General features: G+C 47.8%; 1 long non-coding RNA gene across 1 annotated transcript in view; it reads right to left on the reverse strand.

Annotated features, from left to right (window-relative positions):
• LOC125945949 (uncharacterized) overlaps positions 1-18,542 on the reverse strand; it is a 39,789-nt gene extending 21,247 nt beyond the window's left edge. Inside the window, exons 1-2 of the long non-coding RNA XR_007467254.1 lie at positions 18,430-18,542; positions 14,262-14,294 (exon numbers count right to left, since the gene is read on the reverse strand). This is a non-coding gene — a long non-coding RNA (uncharacterized LOC125945949). The remainder of the gene's footprint in view (positions 1-14,261; positions 14,295-18,429) is intronic.
• Positions 18,543-21,186: the final 2,644 nt, after the last annotated feature.

Raw genomic sequence — 21,186 nt, forward strand, 5'->3', positions numbered from 1 at the left:
CAGGCCACGACCTTGTTTTGGTTAGAGACCACCGTTGCGTATGCTGGTTTTCTGGGGCCTTGTGGTGTTGTTAAGCAAAAGGCTAGCGTCGGTGTAGTAAGTATCAGGATCGTTCCTTCGCGGGAGGAGCTTTCGTGCTCGCACTTGCCGGCGCTTTTGGTTGTATAGCGGTCATGTTCTTGGGGACCGGTTCCACAATGATGCAAGCCAGTAGGTGCATCGGTACGATGACCGTGTCGTCTCCGCAGTATTGGGGGGTGAGCGGGTATCCCAGTCTTTGCCGTAGTTTTCTGCCCTGGTGTGTGGTGCTCAGTCGTTCTCTTTGTGCGATTAGCGTGGCGGCTGCGAGTTGTTTAACATATGTGTTATTTATGCCGATAGAAATGAGTCTGTCTGTGATTGTGCAGTTAAGAAGTTGGAGTGCAGTTTTGTATGCGATTCTAATGAGCTTGTCGATGTTTTCTATTTCAGCCTTGCGTGTAGCTTGGAAGGGCAAGGCGAATGGGATTCGGGTGAGGACGAAAGTCTGTACGAGGAGTAATGTCTCGATTTCTGTCATCCCATCCTTACTTCTTGCTATTAAAGCTATGAGGGTTGTAATACTCTTGACGGCGTGTTTGAGTTTGTTTATTGCCGTCTTTACGTTGTTATTGCCTTGTACGTGCATGCCCAGGGTTCGGGCTACCGGGGTTCTGTTGATGCCCTGTCCGGCAATGTTTGAGGATGCTGATGATTTGTTTGACGATTTGTTTGCGGCTTATGATGATTTGTTTGATGATATTTGAGGATGATGATGATGATGATTTGTTTAAGGATGATGCGACCACTGTAGGTGCTAGATGCCGTTACCGTACCTAAATTGTCGGAACTGCCTATATGCAAATAGGGGCACGTTGTCGGAAACAGGTGTTCGCGGCAGCCCGAATCTGCTGAAAATGCCCCGCGGGGCCTCGACCATGCGGGTTGCTCAGATTGTTTTCAATGGAACAACATCAATCGACTTCGTGTAATATTCCACTACGATCATACACATGTACCGCTCCGAGCTGCTTATGATCCCTCAGCAATGTGAACTTGTTTCCTAGCAGATAATGGCGCAACTTCCTCACACTGTATACAACAGCTAAGGCTTCGCGCTCAATCTGAGCCTCAGTTCGCTCAGCTGGAGAAAGGGTACCTGCTCAAATCCCGATAGGCCTGTCTTGTCCTGTCCCGACATAAGATAGTTTTGTCTTGCCCCAATGGGGCATCGCTAATGGTCGGGGCCCCTAGTCCAGGGCTCCGCTGGCTCTTGCCATATTCTCTGCTCTCTGGATCAGCTTGAGCTGGTCGTCGAGGGCCGAGCTGGACAGCAGTGCCTCCCATTGCTCCCTCGTGGTGTTCGTGTCATGGTGTTCTATGTTGTGTAGCGTGCACTCTCACGTAATGTGGTATAGGGTGTGGCCCTACACCACGTGCATTTGTCCTTGTAGGCTGTGGGGTGCATGCGATGTAATATGTCTAGGTTCGTGTAAGTGCCTGTCTGGAGCCTACCCCAGGTAGCGGCATCCTCCGTCTTTAGTATTCGATGGGATGGGGGATATCGCAAGCGACTCCCTCTGTGGTAGTTCAGGATTGCTGAATACTCGGGGTCAACTGGGTCAGGGTCATCTGCAGTCGGCGTGATGAATGCTTGGTTATGTGCAAATTCTCGAGCTACCCTGTCGGCATACAGGTTACCCGTGATGGCAGCGTGATCCGGTATCCAAATGATGGTTATGGTGGTGTTGTCAGTGTCCTCCTTGGGTATTTGGGCTAGGACTTGTGCCGCAGGTCTTGCAATTCTTCCTTGTAGGAAGTTGCGGCAGGCCCGCGGGGAGTCCGTGAGGATCGTCAGTGGTTTGCTTGCGTGTTGGTCTTCGCGGATGGCTAACGCGATGGCCAGCTCTTCCGCTTCCGTCATCGTGCAGGGGTGCGTCGATGCACTGGAGGTGACGTTGCCTCGGCGGTCGCAGACCACTGCGACTGCGCCCTTTTTTTTCGTTCCGTACATAGCGGCATCCGTAAAACGGGCCGTGGTATCGAACCTGAATGTTTTCTCTATGTATTGGGCCCTCGCTTTCCTCCTTCCGGAGTGTAGGTTAGGGTCCATGTTGTGTGGTATTGGGGCAATGTGATACCTGTCCTGGACGGGACGAGGTATCGTGCAGGTTTCTTGGGTTCGTATTGTTGTGGCTTCGAAGCCCAAGGTTTGTAGGACCTGCCGGCCCGTGTGAGTCCTCGCAAGTGTCTGTTGTTGTGAGACGTGGAGGGCTTCCGTGAGTTCACTGAGGGTGTTGTGTAACCCCAGCGCCAATAATTTCTCAGTCGATGTACTCATCGGCAGGCGGAGAGCGGTCTTGAAAGCCATCCTCAAGAGCGTGTCGGCCTGTTTCGTCTCGGATTGTGTGAGATGGTAGTAGGGCAGGCTGTATGTGATTCTGCTCACCACCAGGCTTTTGACCAGTCGGAGGGTGTCCCCTTCCTTCATGGTTCTATTCTTCGATGTTACACGGGATATCATGCGTGATATCGCCTTGACACTGGTTTTGAGGAGCGTAAGGGTGTGTGTAGCACGCTGGTTAGACTTCAGCCACATGCCCAGCACCCTGAGCAATGACGTTTCTGGTATGAGGCTCCTGTTGAGGTGTACCTCGATTTTTCGTGTTGGGTCTGTGGGGACTGTGCGGTTACCCCGGCCTCGCCAGACTCGTATGAGTTCAGATTTCTCGGGCGAGCATTGTAGTCCCCGTTGGCTGACGTATTCGTGGATGAGGTCAGCTGCAGTGTGCAGCCGGTCTTCTTTTTCAATAAGGGACCTTGTTGTGGTCCAGAGTTTTATGTCGTCTGCATAGAAGGCGTGGCGGAGGCCTTCTACGTACTGCAGTTTTCTTGCGAGGCCGATCATGGCGACATTGAAGAGCGTGGGTGAGATGACTGCTCCTTGTGGTGTGCCCTTGTTGTGAGGGTGGTATACTGCAGTCTGGATCTCCCCAACCTTCAGCTCTGCCGTGCGGTGGCTTAGGAAGCTCTGAACGTACTTGTACGTTCGCTCACCGCAGTTGGTGTTGGCGAGCCCTTCTAAGATTCCTTGGTGGCTGACGTTGTCGAAAGCTCCTTTGATGTCGATTGCTAGGAGGGCATGTTCGCCGCTGCGGGGAACGTTGCTGAAGACTTCTTCCTTGATTTGGAGTAAAACGTCTTCTGTGGACAAGCCTGCGCGGAAACCAAACATGGTGTCTGGCAGGTGCTTGTTGTCTTCTAAGTGTCTCTGTAGTCTCTTGTGTATGATTTTCTCGTACACCTTGCCGATGCAGAATGTGAGCGAGATGGGTCTGAGATTTTCAATTGCCCATTTCTTCCCCGGTTTGGGGATCATGATTATGCGTGCGTGTTTCCACATCGCCGGCACCGTACCTTGTTCCCAGTGTTGGTTGAGAAAGGCCATGAGCGCGGAGATGGCCTTGTCGCTAATGTTTCTGATCATGGCGTGCGTGATACGGTCCGTGCCCGCCGCTGTATTACGGATGGTGGCTGCGATGGCCGCTCTCACCTCGTTTTCTTTGATAGGTTCGTCCAAAAGTGGGTTGGGCTGTCCCATGTATGGTGTTGTACATGGTTGCGTGGGAGCTGGATCTCCATAGCCCAGTCTGTTTCCACGATAAGTCGCTAGCTTGGACAGTAGTTCACCAAGGACAACGCTTCCTAGTGAATCGCACCACTGCCTTGAATGCATGTTCTCCCTTTGCTTCTCAATTCCATGACGCGTTTTCAAGCGAAGCTTGTATTGGCTCACGAGTTTTGGTGGCGTTGTCGTGGTCACACAAAAAACCCGGATGGTCCCAGAGTAGAGCAGCTGTTTCAGTTGTGCTGGCGCCGTACCACGCGACGCGCGCGGCCAGTAACTGTCGTTTGGTGTGTCGCGGGGAGGGAAAGGGAAGGAAAGGGGGTTGGCGCGCGCTCCGCTGGCTTTCCTTCGCCTCAGATCAGTCTCGTCGACCGGTTGGGAAGGCCACGCGTGGTGTTTTCCGCCGAGGAGCAGGCTGCGTTTCAGCAACAGCGCCACGAACTTGCTCGGTAAGGGTCCGGCGTCGACGTGCCGATTCTAACGTGAGGGCTTCCGAAGCCCAGGCGAAACGTCTGCGAAGAGCCGTGGACCCCGCGTTGCTTGAGCGCGATGTTGCGTCGTTGCAACGTCAGTGTCGTCTTGTCCTCCAGGAAGCCCACAACGGTGGTGCACGCCTCGGCAACTATAGGGGCCAACATCTATAGGGGCCCTGGTGTGACGGCTAGGTTACAACGCGAATTTCTCAGCCAGAACTTCGGAGCCAGATTCAGTGCGGGTGACCGGTTGTGGTTCCAGCACAACGTGGTACTCGTCACTGCAATTTGTTCCGAGGAACACCGAAGAAACACACTACAAGCTTCGCTTACGTCTATTTCCCGGTAGGGGGAAGGGTTGGTCATTTTTTTACAGCTTAAGCTGTTATGGGCTCATTCCAATAGCCGTTTTCGGTCGCGATAATGCCGCCGCTGGCGGCTCCCGCCGCGTAACCACTACCCCCGGAAACGCGAGAAAAGTACCCGATTCCCGCCGGGATCAAACCCGCGCCCGCTGCGTGGGAGCCGGATACTCTACGACTGAGCCACGCAAGCGCTTGCTATCGGGCCACGGAAAATACCCTAAGGCAAACGCAGGTGGAGATGACTCGAGCCTCCGCCAGTACGGTGGCACCATCTCGGAAAGATGCCTGCAAACGCAGCGTCCGCAGGCGCAGACGACGATATGCGATTCAAACGAGGCGCGCAATCAACGCGCTCCCGAGCTGCCGAGCCTCCGCCAGTATGGTGGCGCCATTTAGTTAAAGGTGCCTGCAAAAGCGGTGCGCCCAACATGTAAGTTGTAGTTGTAAGGATTGATCGGGCTCAGCAGACTGCTGTGCAGAGACCATTACTAGCCGCAGCTCGCCGTCGATGCCGGGTGGACAGTTCTGATCGTCCTCGTCAATCACAGGCGAACAGACTGCCGGGAAGACCCTGTTGTGCGTGGTGCCCAAATTGGAGCAACTCTTGAGCCGCTACACCAGCTTACACTGTGACTGTGCTGCGTGTGCCACGCAGGCCTGTGACTTTTTTCTTAGCAAATGGTATAGTGGCGAAATGACTGGCTTAAGTTACCCAAGAATGCATTGTAGTATGTAACCAGACCGACATTTGCGCGCAATTCTGTTACATACGTAAGTTGCGGCATTAGTATGACAACATCGACGATCTCCATCTTGTGCAAGAGGCCCACCATTCTAATGCGATGACCCAGGAATTTCATCTCCGACTGCCGTGGCTCGTGGCTCCTTATTGTGCATACATTGCTAATCAAACTATGTTTTTGTATTGCTGTCTATCAGAATGCTGCCAGGTGACCAAAATGATGATTCATGACCTCACGTTCGCAGGAAACGTGGCCACCTAATGCCTATGTGGAGACTTCAATAGTACTGAGCACACAAATGACGAGCCCATAGAAAACCTTTTGACATTTTCGTTCAGACATTGTGACAACCTCACGTCTTCACCTGTTTTAGGTTTCAGCACGTGATTCTGGGCGTATTCTTCCACTCTGCGGGAGAACTACTAATGCCGTAGTGACTGAAAACTGACACCTTGGAGTACTCATGGCTCTTCAATCTCCTATTGCTTAGCAGACTAACGTTTTTCTATTACGGTCCATGAGAACACTGCCAAGTGGCCAAAACTAAGATTCGTGACCTCATGTTCGCAGGTAACGTAGCCACTCAACAGATAAAGTGGGTGTTTGAGAGGTACGAAATCGACAAACCATGAGTCCATAGCTAACATTTTTCTTTTTTTTTGTTGAAACGATGAGAACACCTCACGCCTTGACCTGTTTAGGGTTTCAGAAATTCATTCGGTGTGCCTCCTTCCACTCTCCTGGAGAACGACAGATGCCTTAGTGATTGAAAACTCAAAACTTTTGAATTTTCTTCGTCGGTGCGACATCAAAGGCCAGCGTATCACAAATTTCGACCGCTTTCTTCACCGCAACGCATCACCTTTCTGGTCACAGCGCGCATGGATCACCTTTCATTGACGAAGGTTGTGTAACATTGCTTCCTCCACCATCAACGTCGCCTCAACTGGATATAGGTCGCCCAACATCCCCGGATTGCTTCACTCGACACATCGGCTGTCTACTGGCAGTACCATGATCATGCTGCTAGTAACATGGGAAGGCTGTCCACAGAAAAATGTTTTTGCCTGAATAGAGTTATAATATTTACAGGCTGCCTCAAAACGGGCCGTTTATATTGAGGAACAGCTAGGAAATTATTAAGGAGAAGTTATTTACCCCCGTGAGTTATTCGCTCAGGAACTGACGCGCCATTGCGTAGTGCCTACGACTCTCCAGCAGCAGAGTCATTCTGAACAGTCCTAACTTGCACCAGACGCATTTCTGGTTAACATCCCTGCCTTCTCTTTCTCTCCTCCTCCTCCTCCTCCCCCTAACTTGCACCAGTTATTCGACGGCTAAAATTCAAAGTGCAGTTATGCGCTATACGTTCGAACATAAACGACTATTACATAATTTATTTAGTGAATTCTGCAATCTAATACGATCTGAATAGCAAGTACTATTCGATAAGGCCTATATGTTTCTATTTCATGTCCCCTGCAGACACGCTCAAGATCGCCAGACGAGCCACGGAGTTTTTATTGGTCTTCCCAGTCTCCCCGATCCAGTCTGAGCACATAGGTAATATCCTTTCTCTAACATTGTTGTTTATATTAGCGTCCCATCATAGCCGTGATTCCTATTGGCCGTGAAAACCTATTGGTTCTCTTGGGGCTGGTTTTATGTAGAGTGTACTAGAATTGTAGCACACTCTAGTTCCATCCGCGATAAGTCCTCCAGCCACAGGCTATCGCTCGAAAGTGCTGTGCGTGCTCCCATGAGTGGGCCTCTTCTTTAGAGAATTGCTGGCGGCACCCAATTTACGCAGCTGCCTACAGTTCGACGCTGGAAGCTGTTCATCGATGCGTTGCATAGGGCTCCGCCGCCGCTCTCCGAAGAAAGCTTTGTCCTCCGAGGCAGGTGGTATTTGGAATATGAGACATGTGTATCCACGAGCGATAGAGCCGCGCAACAACACGAACCCCGAATGACACCGGGGTCTGGCTGTTGCCCGCCTGGATTTCAGGCACGCTCGTGTGTACTGACCGCACGTGCGTCCGCCGAACTTGTCCTTTAAAAGCAGTGAGCTTCGCGTCGTTTTATTCGAAATGCTGCATGTTTGCACAATCCTACTTTATTACTACCGCTGTTCGAATGTTCCTGCTTTGAGGCTCGCCTGTGTACTTAAGTTAAAACGGTATAGCAGTACTTGTGGTACAAAGTCTAAAACTAAATCTGTACATTGATGTTCTGGTTAACAACCCCCTCCGAAAGGGCAATCAACTCGCAAGTAGCACAGACTCTTTCCAGCAGGTGCGACAGATTTCATGGTACCACCACACACGTGGTGCCGTGCTTGTTACTGAAAACATGCCAATTCCGGTCGAGAGATTTAACTTTTTTCAAATAGTGCAATAAAAGTACGCGATAATTGTTTATGTTATACACGTATTGTCACATTATAGTGACGATCAGGAACATCGTAGCAAAACTATAAATGACGAAATAAACTGTTAATTCGCGAACTAGTGACCCTAAAAGCCAGTGACATTTAAAGCACAACGATAGTGGTGAACACAGTCGGCGATCGTCGAAAATTTGGTGCGCGTATCAAGCGCGTTGGCTTTTATACATGACTCATCGAATGTGCCAGCGTAACTGGTGGTACCCGTGTGCCCAGAGTACTACACAATTCGTGTCGCGTATACATTCTGATTACAGAACGTTCGGCGAGAACATATACAGAAGATAGAATCAACGATAACTTCCGATTAAGTTCTACATAACGTCGGCACATCTTGGGCTGAGCTATAACATTCGGTTAGGCGGTGAAATTCAATCCCAGGAAAAAAGTGTAAATAAATACACGTGTCAATACGTCGCGGATATGTATGTCTATCTACCCTTTGATTTGCCAAGAAGTTTTGTTATCCGCTGCCCCTCTTCGGGTACTCAATTAATAAACTTCGTTAATTTCGCTATAATAGGTGTTTTACTCAATTATTTTCCGTGTTGTTTAATATTCCACCTACAAAAAGCGGGTGGGAAACAAAAAAAAGCCGGCAGATCCCACGCCCTGTGGGAATCGATGTTATGCGAAGCAGTGTGCGGGGAGCCTACCAAGTTAACGAGACGATCATGGGAGTACCGAGGCGTAGAAAAGGTGAGCAAAGCTAAGTTTATCTCTACGCTCGATTTAGTGCGGGGGTACTGGCAAGTGCCGCTAACAGAGCGAGCGAGTGAATTGGCTGCCTTCGTGACGCCTTTCGGCACGTTCCGGCCTTTGGTTCTTCCCTTCGGTCTTAAAAATGCCCCCTTCGCCTTTTCGAGACTCATGGATCAAGTGCTAGCTGGAGCGGAGGCATTCGCACTACCGTATCTCGACGACATCGCAGTATTCTCAAATACTTGGCCGGAGCACGTGAACCATTTGCAGGAGGTTCTAAGTCTCCTTGGCGAGGCTGGCCTAACTTTAAAAGCCCAGAAGTGCAAGTTAGGTCGCTCAGAAGTCTGCTACCTAGGTCACAGATTAGGTCAAGGACATCGAAGTCCACTTGATTTAAAGGTTCTGCCAATCAAGGAATTCCCTCAGCCGAAAACGAAAACTGAGCTCCGTACTTTCTTAGGGATGGTAGGCTACTACCAACACTATATCAAGTGTTTCTCGCAGGTTGCTAGCCCCCTTACAGATTCGCTGAAAAAAGACGCTCCTGCACGTGTGCAATGGGACGAAGCAAAACAAGCGGCCTTTAATTCTTTGAAGGTAGCTCTCACCGCAAAGCCCGTCCTGGCGAGCCCAGACCACTCGAAACCCTTTCTTGTGCAGTGTGACGCAAGCGAAAAGGGGATAGGTGTAGTTTTGAGTCAGGAAGACGAGCACGGGCATGAGCATCCCATTTTGTATGCCAGCCGAAAGCTGTCTGCTCGTGAACAAGCTTACAGTACCATAGAAAAGGAATGCGCGTGCCTCGTTTGGGCTGTAGAAAAACTTTCCTGTTATTTGGCTGGAGCAGAATTCATTTCATCGTCCGCTCACGTGGCTTCAACAGATGTCCAACAAAAATGGCAGGTTGTTACGTTGGAGCCTCAGTTTGCAACCGTACGCGTTTACGGTTAAACATAAGAGAGGATCGCTGCACGCAAATGCAGATGGTCTCAGCAGGGCTTTCTCTCTCTCGGCGCCGGTCGGCCTAGTGGCACCAAAGCCTTGATTCAGTATTCGCATAGAACCGTAACTGTCGCAAGTCCTCGACAGCCAATTTTGTTCCGATTGGAAGGTTTCCAAAACACTCTGCATATGAGGGTCTAGCCTGGCCGCACTCGGCAGTTGTTTGCGGTGTTTGCGGCGGTGCTTGCTGTATCGCCTATGCCCAGGACCCTGGCCCGGGATTCGTGCCCTCGGCGTCGCCTGCAGTTTCCTGCCACGCCATGCACTCCACATTTCCGCACATCGGCCTGAGAGACCACCGGACCCTGCGCGCGTCCGTAAAGGACGCATCCTTCGACTTGAAAACCGAGCACCGAGTCATCTGTCCTCGGACGGTCAGACGTCACTTCGCCGGATCCTTGAACATCGGTCGCCAAGTACTTTGGCGCTTCTGTGCACCTCGGACTTGACCGTCAAGCGCGCAGCCGGCTGATCTGGCGAAAATCTCCGAAAGTGCCGTTACATCGAAGTCTTCGATGAACCTTTCGCAAAAACCAGTGCGTGTGAAGCCTTCTTTACCCCCTTGGTGCTCTTCCGTGGGGAGGCGCTGTTGCGTTGCGCACCGCTTATCAGCCGGCGCCCAAGTCTGGCTCATCTGTTCCGGACGATAATCTGTTTCGCGCATGTGCGCTGATGTTTTCCCTCGCCCTTTGATCACGGCGTTCCTTTATAAAGGACTGCGGATCACGCCGTTGGCGGATTATTTTGTACACCTTCTTTCGGCAAGCATGCCGCATTAAAACTACGTTCTTCCTTCTCCCGGCGTCTTCTTCTCCCGGCTTGGAACCGAACTCGGCCAATCGTAACAGATGGCTGTGTCATGACCTACATGACACTCATGTCATGACATGAATGCTATGACATGACATAGAAATGATAAGTCATGACGTTCATGTCATGACCTATCATTTATGCACACACACATTTGGGTGGTTTTCGATTTTTAATCTTTTTTTGCTGAGTCATTGTAATTTTTGTTCAGTCATGCTCAGGACTGACTTCTACCATCATCCTTTAGTGTTTCGTTCACTGAGTGCCCACCTCCGCACCCATTCAAGTGATTTTGGAGTGCTAATCATTGTCACTGAGTCATTCTCATTTTTACTGACTCATGCTCATGACTATGACTTCCACCATCGTCCTTTAGTGTTTCCTCACTTAGTGCCCCCCCCCCCCCATCTGAACTCATTCGGGTGGTTTTTGAGTGCAAATCTTTTTTCGCTGAGTCACTGTCATTGTTCCTGAGTTATGCTCATGACTATGACCTCCACCATCGTGCTTTAGTGTCTCCATCACTTAGTGCCCACGTCTGAACCCATTCCATGGTTTTTTGAGTGTTAATCATTTTTCGCTGAGTCCTTGTCATATTTGTGGAGTCATGCTTATGACTATGACTTCTACCATCATCCTTTAGTGTTTCCGTCACTTAGTGCCCACATATGAAACCATTACAGGGGTTTTTGAGTCCTAATTATTTTTTGCCGAGTCATTGTCATTTTTGATGAGTCATGTTCATGACAATGACTTCTATGATCATCCTTTAATGTTTCCTTCACTTAGTGCCCACGTCTGAACCATTCCGTGGTTTTTAGTGTTAATCTCTTCTCGCTGAGTCATTGTCATTTTTGTGGAATCATCCTTATGACTATGACTTCTACCATCATCCTTCAGCGTTTCCGTCACGTTTCCGTCGTGGTCTCCCAGTTCGCTGACAAACGTCACAACTACGAACAAACTCCTCCACATCTTTAAAGCAGCCTGGCCAGTAATACTCGCTTAGCAGCCTCGCTTTTGTCTTGGTAATTCCGAGATGACCAGACCAGCCTGCCCGATGGGAAAGTTCCAGTATGTTCTCGTGGTACTTTAGAGGGACCACGATTTGGTCAGCGCTTGCGCCTTTCTTGCCCCGAAAGTCGCGGTACAAAACGCCATTTCTTTCATGGAACGAGCCACTGCCTGCACCTTGCTTAGCGACGCTTTGACGGCATTTTGTCAAGGTTAAATCCGTTTTCTGTTCTTCGATCAACGTGGCTTTGTCGACGGTAGATAACGCCTGAAAATCGCAACTCGTGGGTGGAATGAAACACGGTGCCTGTTCGCCTTCCTCGTGGGCGGATTCATGCGTGTCTGAGCTTGCCTCATCGCCATTATCTGATTGACCCCGTTTTTGATCCTCGGCACTGACAACGCGTGACGACGGCTCTTGGTGAGCGGCAGTTTCTTTCGCCATCGACCTCGTGACAACCATTACAGGGTTCATATCAAGTGTTACGCCTGCATTCAGCAATTCGTTTGCCGTTCTGTTTGATAGCAAATATGGACACTGAGGCATTACGTTATCCGAGACAGCTGCTTCGGTCTTAATTTCACCGAACGCCCCTTTCAATGTTACGTTTGCTACTGGCAAGCTCAGGGTGCCTTCTTCCAAGGCTTGCCTTAAGCACACGTAATCACCTGTGAAGTCACCAGAATTTACTAGGGAAGAGTGCACCACATCATACGTTGCACCTGTGTCGCGCAAGACCTTACATTCTCGGCCGTTAACTTCCATATCATGTAGGTAAGGTTGCAGCAAATCTTCGCCCTGCTCCATAACGAACTGTATCGGCGATACCTTTGGAACGCGACACCCCGCAGCTACGTGTCCTGGTTTCTGGCATTTGAAGCACAAGATAGGCTTCCGCGCCTCAAAAGATTGGTTTAACTGTGAATCCAAAGATTCCTGCTTTGTGGTATTGTTATCTTTCTTCTCAGATTTTCTAAATTCCTTCTGCTCTGCTGTAGAGCCTCGTGCGCCTCGCATGTTTCTTTCTGCGTCAAAAGAACGGCGTTTTGCGCAGTAGTCATCTGCATACTCTGCTGCCTTGCGGGCCGTCCTCACATCTGGCTTATCGAGAATCCATTCCCTCAGTTTTTCAGGAAGCGTCGAGCAAAATTGCTCTAGGCAGATTTCCTCAAACATTTTTGCCTTGTCCTCGAACGCGTCAGCACCTTTTAGCCAATTTTCTTGGAAGCTTGCTAGCCTGTACGCGAACTCCGAGTAGATTTCGTTCGGCTTCTTAACCGATTTCCTAAACTTAAGCCGGAAAGCTTCAGGCGACAACTTGTACTTTGCTAACAAGGCCCTTTTTACGTCCTGGTAACATTCCGCTTCTTCGGCATTTAACCTAGCTAGAATTTCTGCGGCTTCCGCCGGCAACAAACTCAGAAGTCTTTGAGGCCAGGACGTCAGCTCAAAGTCCATTCTTGTGCAAGTGCGTTCAAAGTTTGTCAAGAAGAGCCCCAATTCACTACCAATAACAAAAGGCTGAAGAAAACCTCTCATGTCATAATTGACGGCTCTCGGCTCTGCCTCAGTGGTCAGAGACCGCTTTAGCTGCTCCAATTGGCATTGTTTTAGTTCCTCCTCTCTTTCTCTCACTTTGCGTTTCCTCTGCACTTCATCAACTGCTTCAGCAATTTCGTCGGCACTCGCCCCACAGGCTGAAATTTTGCCCACAATTTCGGGTTTCCGAATAGCTTTGCTAAGCTCTAAGCCGAGCTCGTCTGCTACGGCCAACAAATCTACCTTTAGCAAGCTATTCAAATCCATGTTCACTACCGTAACTGTGACAAAAGTCCTCTAAGCCGCCTTTCCTATTTCCCTGACTGGAAATTATAACACTCGGCGTACCAGAGTACAAAGCCAAAGCCTCACCGGCTGCTGCCGCAGCGCTCCCGGGGGTCCGCCATTTCACCGCTGCCACCAGCTGTTACGTTTGGCCGAGTTCGGTTCCAAGCCGGGAGAAGAAGACGCCGGGAGAAGGAAGAACGTAGTTTTAATGCGGCATGCTTGCCGAAAGAAGGTGTACAAAAGAATCCGCCAACGGCGTGATCCGCAGTCCTTTATAAACGAACGCCGTGATCAAAGGGCGAGGGAAAACATCAGCGCACATGCGCGAAACAGATTATCGTCCGGAACAGATGAGCCAGACTTGGGCGCCGGCTGATAAGCGGTGCGCAACGCAACAGCGCCCACGTCTGAACCCATTACAGGGGTTTTTGAGTGTTAATCATTTTTCGCTGAGGCATTGTCATTCCTGCTGAGTCATGCTCATGTCTATGACTTCCACTATCGTCAATTAATGCTTCCTTCATTTAGAGCCCATGTCTGTACCCATTCCATGGGTTTTGAGTGTTGATATTTTGTCGCTGAGTCATTGTCATTTTTTGTGGATTCATGCTTATGACAATGCCTTCTACCATCATCCTTTAGTGTTCCCGTCCCAGAGTGGCCACGTCTGAACCCATTACAGGGGTTTTTGAGTGTTAATCTTTTTTCGCCGAGTCATTGTCATTTTTGCTGAGTCATGCTCATGACCATGACTTCCACAATTGTCGTTTAGTGTTTCCTTCACTTAGTGCTCACGTCTGAACCCATTACAGGGGTTTTTGAGTGTTAATCTTTTTTTGCCGAATCATTGTCATTTTTCCTGTGTCATGCTCATGACTAGCACTTTCACCATCATCCTTTAGTGTTTCCTTCACTTAGTGCCCACGTCTGAACCCATTCTAGTTACGTACATACCAAGCTAACGAAGCGACCATGAAAGCACCAAGAAGTAGGCGGCTGTTTCATGACCTACATGACACACATGTCATGATATTCATGTCATGACCTATCATTTATGTTCGTCATACACTCTTGTCATAGTATCCCAATTTTGGTACCTACCAAGTTAACCAAACTACCATGAGAGCACCAAGACGTAGGTGACTCGATAGATACATAAATAGATACTGTCAAAGTGGCAAATGGTTGCCACTGAATGCTTCGCATTTACAAAACAAAATTGGCTTACTTACGTTCACGGTATGTATGGCCGCTTGACGGGGATGCTGTGACAAAATTTGGGTAAACTTAGAAAACGGCATTGAAAACAGCAGTTCACTGGGGTATAATTGCAATTTGTAACCCCCAACAAGAGTCGTAGGCACACCAAAGCAAATACAGACATTAAAAAAATGTACTGCACAATTTTTCTACAACAAAAAGAGGGCGTGTGAGCAACGAATGCGCGCTCACTAGCGCGTGTGTGTGGCGAAATGGTGTGGAAGATGAAATAAAGTCCTATTTTAAGAGCGTACAAGCTAAATCGGTCTCAGCGCCTGCTGAGAAAGTACGTTGAATCTGCCACAGAACGCGTCTCCGCCCCAATTCAGTTCGCTCGAAGGGCCCTCGCATAATTTTTTGACACACGGGGCCCCAGCGGAAGCATCTCGTCCGGCGCACTCAACCTTAAAATATTTTATATTTTCTGGACCAAAATAAAGTTATTTCACTCACTCGCACTCTAGACTCAGCCCTAGTGCGGCTCGGTAACTGATTATCGCTGCACAAACTGGCGCTTCGAGTGAACTTTGTGCGCATGCGCTACTGCTGCTGATTTCGTCGCTTCACATCGTTAGAAGGCGCTGACTGGCCGGCTATCTAAAGTCCCTATATAAGAAAAATACCGCCATTCTTTGATGAACGCCGCTTCGCTCTCTCCTGTATCTCCGATTAGACGATGATAGCGTGCGTTTTGACTTCTTTATATTTTGTTTTTTTTTTCCGCCTCAGAGCCATGTTGAAAGTCCTCTGCGCAGCCGCAGTTGCCGGCGGCGGCACGCGCCCGGTCTGAAAGTTTCAACGTGGACTTTCTAGGGCCGGCACAGTCGACTTGCTTTCGCAAGCAAAAAATAAAGAAAAAATCACGCTCTTTAGGAGAGGAGACGACGGAGGAAAGAGTAGATGGTGGTACATTTCTTATATAGGGACTTTAGGCTAGTCGACGCTCGCGCGGTACCGTTGAAGAATAGGTCGACTGTACGTTCGTCTCGAGTAGCCGGATGCATATCTGCCAGACAACGAAGGGTGGGCAGACGCTGCATTGCTGAAGTATATAGCTGCATGTGCGTCCGCCGGGCTCTGTTTTGAAAGGTCGTGAGCTACACTTCGCTTCGTCTAATACAAGCACCAATCTGGACACCAGTGCTCTATATGTGTATTTTAACGGGTTTCCAAGTTACTTGTAAGTACGGCTTAACCTGGAGTCAGTGCCGTCAAATGCGTCGAGGAGCCGAATTTTATTAAGCTGTCGCATTGCAGGGACTCCTTTGGACCTATCTTGTCTGACTCATTCTGCAGGTTTGCCTGCCGGCGATTCGCGAAGTAGATGTAGCAGGTCGTCTTCTACACATCTGTGGTGCTGCGATGGAAACCACCATTAAGCGTCACGTCAGCGCGTATAATTTTAGAGCGCGAAAACATGCGTACTGCAACTGGTTTATACGTCATGACTGGTGCGTTCATTGCTCAGTGCGAACCTAAAATTCATTTACCAACGTCTCGATCGGTCCACGCGTTTGTCTGCAGGTTCGAATGCACGATTAAACCGCATATCTCACGTTTCCTACTTCTCGCTACATGCTGCCGTACATGGAATTATATCTGCACCATGAGAACTATAAACCCTCTGTGATAATGCAATCCGCATTTTTCGGAAACTTCGCCGAGGTTGCGGTAGGTCTCTTAGTATCTATTTAGCTAGGAATGTATGTCCGCGCCTTAACGCATTCCCGAAAGGTTGGGTCCATGGCCTCCTGTGATGAAGGATCGGGTTCAAAACCAACCATCCGATCAGCTTGGCCAACTAGGCTAAAAAGTGTTCGTCTATTGTGCTCTTCGATGAACCTTTTTGACACCAACTTGGGGTCACTGGGCTCTAAGCACTGCGTATGTGTCACTCCTCAACAGCCATTTTTCGCGCCAACTTGTGTCCCTAGGTATTTGCCACGGTGTAAGTGCCACTCTTCAATGAACCTCTTTGATGCAAACTTGAGTCACTGTGTACGTCACTTCAGTTATTCTTACTTTCATTCAAATGATTACAGAAAACGTCAAACCACCAACCATAAGAGAGATTGCTAATACAATTAAAGCCGCCAATCATCTGAAAAAAATTGATTCAACGCCAATTTTTACGATCGTGATGCATGCCATCAAAAATTATTGTGTCTTAAGATTCCGGCGATTTCTATGGATACACATAATTTTAACTTTGATTAAAACGTGTTCATTGTGCCAAAACTAGTTCTGCCGAGTACGCTACGTACAAGGATCTTTCTTTAAATAAGCAAAATTTGTATCCAACCATCACCAGCACGAAAGTGCAAGCTCCGAAGCATTACACATTCCGGGAACTGTTCGGGAAACAGTTCCTACCTTAGGGATTGCAGCAGAACCTATTTGCAATATTGAGCCTTTGTCCGGTTCAAGTTGTTGAATATTTTGGCTTCGCACTGCAATCTTGTAGCATTTTTGTTACCTCCGAACGTAGAGCCACCAACGTAGAAGTGCTTCAGTCATGCGTTGAGTCCACAGAGCAGTATGAATGTTTTTGAACTCCCAACCTCAGTTTCCTTAAAAAATAACGGGTTTCCTTTCTTGTTTTGTGCTACTTTCTTGTGGATGAAACTTCTCATCAGAAGTAAGTAGTATAACTTGTGCGTTTTTGTTTGAAAATATTCATGCTGCACTTATGCTGCAGGAAATTAACTCTAGTGGCCGCAACCGCGCCATCGTAGGAGCGTTCAATAGCCTCTGAACCGGCCCCATTTATACGTTTACACGTACAATGGAAGTAATAAATATCAGGGTGCACCGCAAAAAAAATTGGATAAATATTAGGGGATATAAGATGATTTAAAATATTGCTTAGGTATGCTGTTAGGAAGCGAGCACTACTGCCGGCATAGACGCTCTCCATCTATTTTTCTTTTCTTGATCAGCTTGCGGAATAAAGGTTCCTTGTATGCCAACTCCTCTACTGAAGCCTACGAAATGCGTCGTGGTTACGCCAAGAGCTTCACCTTTGCCTTTTACAGCGTAAGCTGTTATGGGCTCATTCCAACAGCCATTTCGGGTCGCGATAATGCCGCCGCCGGCGGCCGCGTAACCGCTATCGCCGGAAACGCGAAAAAAGTACCCGATTCGCGCCGGCATCGAACCCGCGCAAGCACTTGCTATCGGGCTGCGGAAAATATTCTAAAGCAAACGCAGGGTGACACGACTCGAGCCTCCGCCAGTATGGTGGCGCCATCTAGGTAACATGTCTGCAAACGGAGCGTCCGGAGGCGCAGACGACGATAAGCGATTTAGAGGAGGCGGGCAATCAACGCGCTCCCGAGCTGCCAAGCCTCCGCCAGTATCGTGGCGCCATTTAGTTTAGGTGCCTGCAAACGCGGCGCGCCTGACATGTAAGTTGTAGTTGTAAGGCTTGATCGGTCTCAGCAGACTTCTGTGGAGAGAGCATTACAAGCTGCAGCTCGCCGTCGACGCCGGGCGGAGAGTTGAGATCGTTCTCGTCAAAACAAGGCGAGCAGACTGCCCCGAAGACCATATTGTGTGGGGTGCCCAAATTGGAGCTACTCATGAGCCGCTCCACCAGCTTACACTGTAACTGTGCTTCGTGTGCCGTGCAGGCCTGTGACTTTTTTCTACACCGTCTTTCGCTGCCCGGCACACTTGCAATAGAGGTTGTGCGGTATCTTTGGCGTTTCTCGTAGTCAACCCTTAAGATATTTTATAACTGCTGGCATCTGCACGCCATCTACTTAGACCACCTAAAATCATTACCTACGTGCCACAATATATTCTTTAACTTTTGTGAAAGCTGGTAGAACATGAAAATAAACTTCGTTATTAGAAATCTTTCCGAAAAATAACAACATAAAATGTAGCTAACTATTTTAATGACCTCTAATTTTTCCATGTAAATGGGGAGTAACGTATACAACCCTAAAATACCTAGCATGACTAACGCCGGTTACATTCACATAGAATCCTATGTAACATATAGGTTCTGCAGAAAAAAAAATGTAACAAGTGCGCTGCTTTTGCATCCTATTTCCTAGTGGAATAAAATGTATAATGGCAGTAAATTACAACAAATGTACAAAACATCAACTTTTTACGCAAAGCTTTACTTACATTGGTAAGTGTATGGCACATAGATTGCCAATAATGTCAGCAGAACAGCCAGCAGTCTTTTCATTTTATTGCAGCTAATTCCTGTAGCAGTCAACTGTATAGAAATATTAACCTGGAAGAAATTTGAAGGAGTTCAGGATCAATTTCTAGTTTCGCAATACTACACCTGAGTATATTCTATCCTAAAGGTGAGTTTTAGTAATTTAACACGCACAACTGTCATCACAGAAGAAATTTGGGCGCTAGGCCGCTATCTTGTACGCGTTCCTAAAGCCGATGTTACGTTTCGTCTCACGCAATTCCACAGTCCGCGCCAATATCGCGGCCCATGCCAATCGCGTAAGGCGAAACTGAATGTCGACTTTTCGAGCGCGTACAAGATAGCGGCCTTAGTCCGATAAATGGACAAACCGGGGCTCTCATGATGCTGCCTATGCTATGTCTACGCCGTCTGGCAGACGGACATTTTTAAAACAGGTCCAGTCTGTGGTATGGATGGTGAACTTCGATGCAGTGACAGGGAGACGTATTAACAACACAAATTTCTGCCTTATATTCGGACCTTTATACACATTCTTTCCAAATTATTGAAGCTAGGCATTTGCGGTAGACGTAAGACAAATGCACTACAATGAAATGTAGGGTAAATTTCTTATATAAATATTTGCCAATTGCCCAGACGCGTTCACGTTTCAATGCCACAATAAGTACAAAAATAGAAAGAGAAACGACGACACATTTTACAGCAATTTTTACACAAATATGCTGAAAATAAGTTTATGGCAACTTCTCCACGATGTTGCTTAGTTTCGTATAACACAAAAACCATGTTGAGAAGTGAATTTCAGATAATACCCGAGGTGTGCCTCGATTCTTTGAAGTGGTTCTGTGATGATGCTGATGATTTAATGTTATCTCCCTTGAAACGGGGCGGTTACAAATAGTCACCTAGCCTGCTGGATTTAATGAGGTATAGTATACATGTTTATTGTGTAGCACTTTGTATACCTCTCATTAATGGTTTATTTTTTCAAAAATTTACCTTGTACAGCTACCTATGATTTTAAGCGATCAGGTCGTATCAATCTCTTCCCTGCTTTTTTTTTCTACCGATATTCTAATCGTCCCTTGCTCATCTCTACGGCTGAGCGATTGATGTTTCCTGCCACACCCAATCGCCTCTGAAAGTTGTACGTTACCTACGGTTCTCGCTAGGTGAATCCTTTCGCATTCCGTTAGAATGTGCTGAGTGGTCTCCGGATCTTTACTGCAGCATACACATGCCTCATCTACTTCCGAATATTCGCTCCGGTATGTTTTGGTCCTTAGGCAACCCTCTCGAGCCTCAAATAGCAAGGCACTGTCCTTTGCATTATGAAAAAGATTTTCCCTTCTAATTCTTGTACATATCCATTGTTATTCTTGTTTCTATTCCTTGCAATAATTCACTGTCTCTGTGTCACTCACTTTCTTTTTGATGACTCCAGGTTGCCTGTTTACAGTTTCGATTATCCTGTACTTGGATGCCAACTTTCTTCACCTCTTCCTCCATTCTGTGTCCGCGCTTTTCAGGCACAAATTATTGTGCACTTTAAACGCCCATTTATCTTCATCTATGTTCCTGAGTCTTTCTTCAAAACTAATTTTGCTCTGTGCTTCTCTCGCTTCAAAAGAGACCCAACCCATGCCGTCCTCCATCGCCTCATCTGTGGTCTTACCGTGGGCTCCAAAGCCCACCAGCCTACTCATCTTAGGTTAACTTCCAACCCCGACAAGATATCTGATTTAAAGCATCGAATGGTATGAGCGTTTTCGCGCGCTCTATAATGTTAACACCTAGCATCTGGGTGCATACATAATGGTGCATGCAATGGTTTCAGTTAAAGGCACAGTTAACGTGAAAATAAAGCTATGGAATTATTTGAGTGAGCCGAAAAAACTCCGACAGATTTCCGTCGGTCTCATCTCGTGCACCACGGATGTTTGACGCCTGTAGCACCGCGACCGGCACGATTCAGTGCGCGAGCGTTCTGAGACGGCCGATGTCGATCAGTGCGCTGTTCCTCTCGCGCCGCACCATTTATATCGCTTGCTACGTCACGACACGGTAATATGTTGCCTTCGCGTATTGGTATTAGGTCACCGTTAGGGGAGCTCCACCACAACCTTATACCTTGCTACTACATTTAACGCTTCGTTTTCGAACGAAAGAACCATTTGTTTGCTTTCTTTGAGAGAAGCTATGAGAAGCGAAAGTTTCTGGGCTGTACAAAACTAATCTTATTGCCATCTTAAAAATTAGTTTTGTCTTTAATACGGGAGCTAATAATAATAATAATAATAATAATAATAATAATAATAATAATTCAGACGGATCTCAATAAGAAGACTATTATTATCAAAAATTACCTGGAAGTATCATATTTGTTTTGTCACCATTAACATAATTTTACATACCACCTATTGCGTAAAGCACAAATCTACTCACTGAGCTGGATAACTGGAAGAAGCGGGAACTAAGTGGGAAAAATCAAAACGCAGCATTACCTATTACCAAAATTTCAGTAATCAAGTTTTTAATTAATTACCACGCATATTGCAATGCATCACGTAACTCTAGTGATATTAAAAACCACATCGCCTTAGAACAAGCATCGTTGGAACAAACTTGACGATGCCTTTATACGGAACCTCATGGCGACGGCAATGACGGCAGCGACAACGACAGCAGAAATTGGCCTAGAGTTTCGATATAAT

Source organism: Dermacentor silvarum, chromosome 5 (genome assembly GCF_013339745.2).
Source record: "Dermacentor silvarum isolate Dsil-2018 chromosome 5, BIME_Dsil_1.4, whole genome shotgun sequence".
Classification (NCBI taxonomy): Eukaryota; Metazoa; Arthropoda; class Arachnida; order Ixodida; family Ixodidae; genus Dermacentor; species Dermacentor silvarum.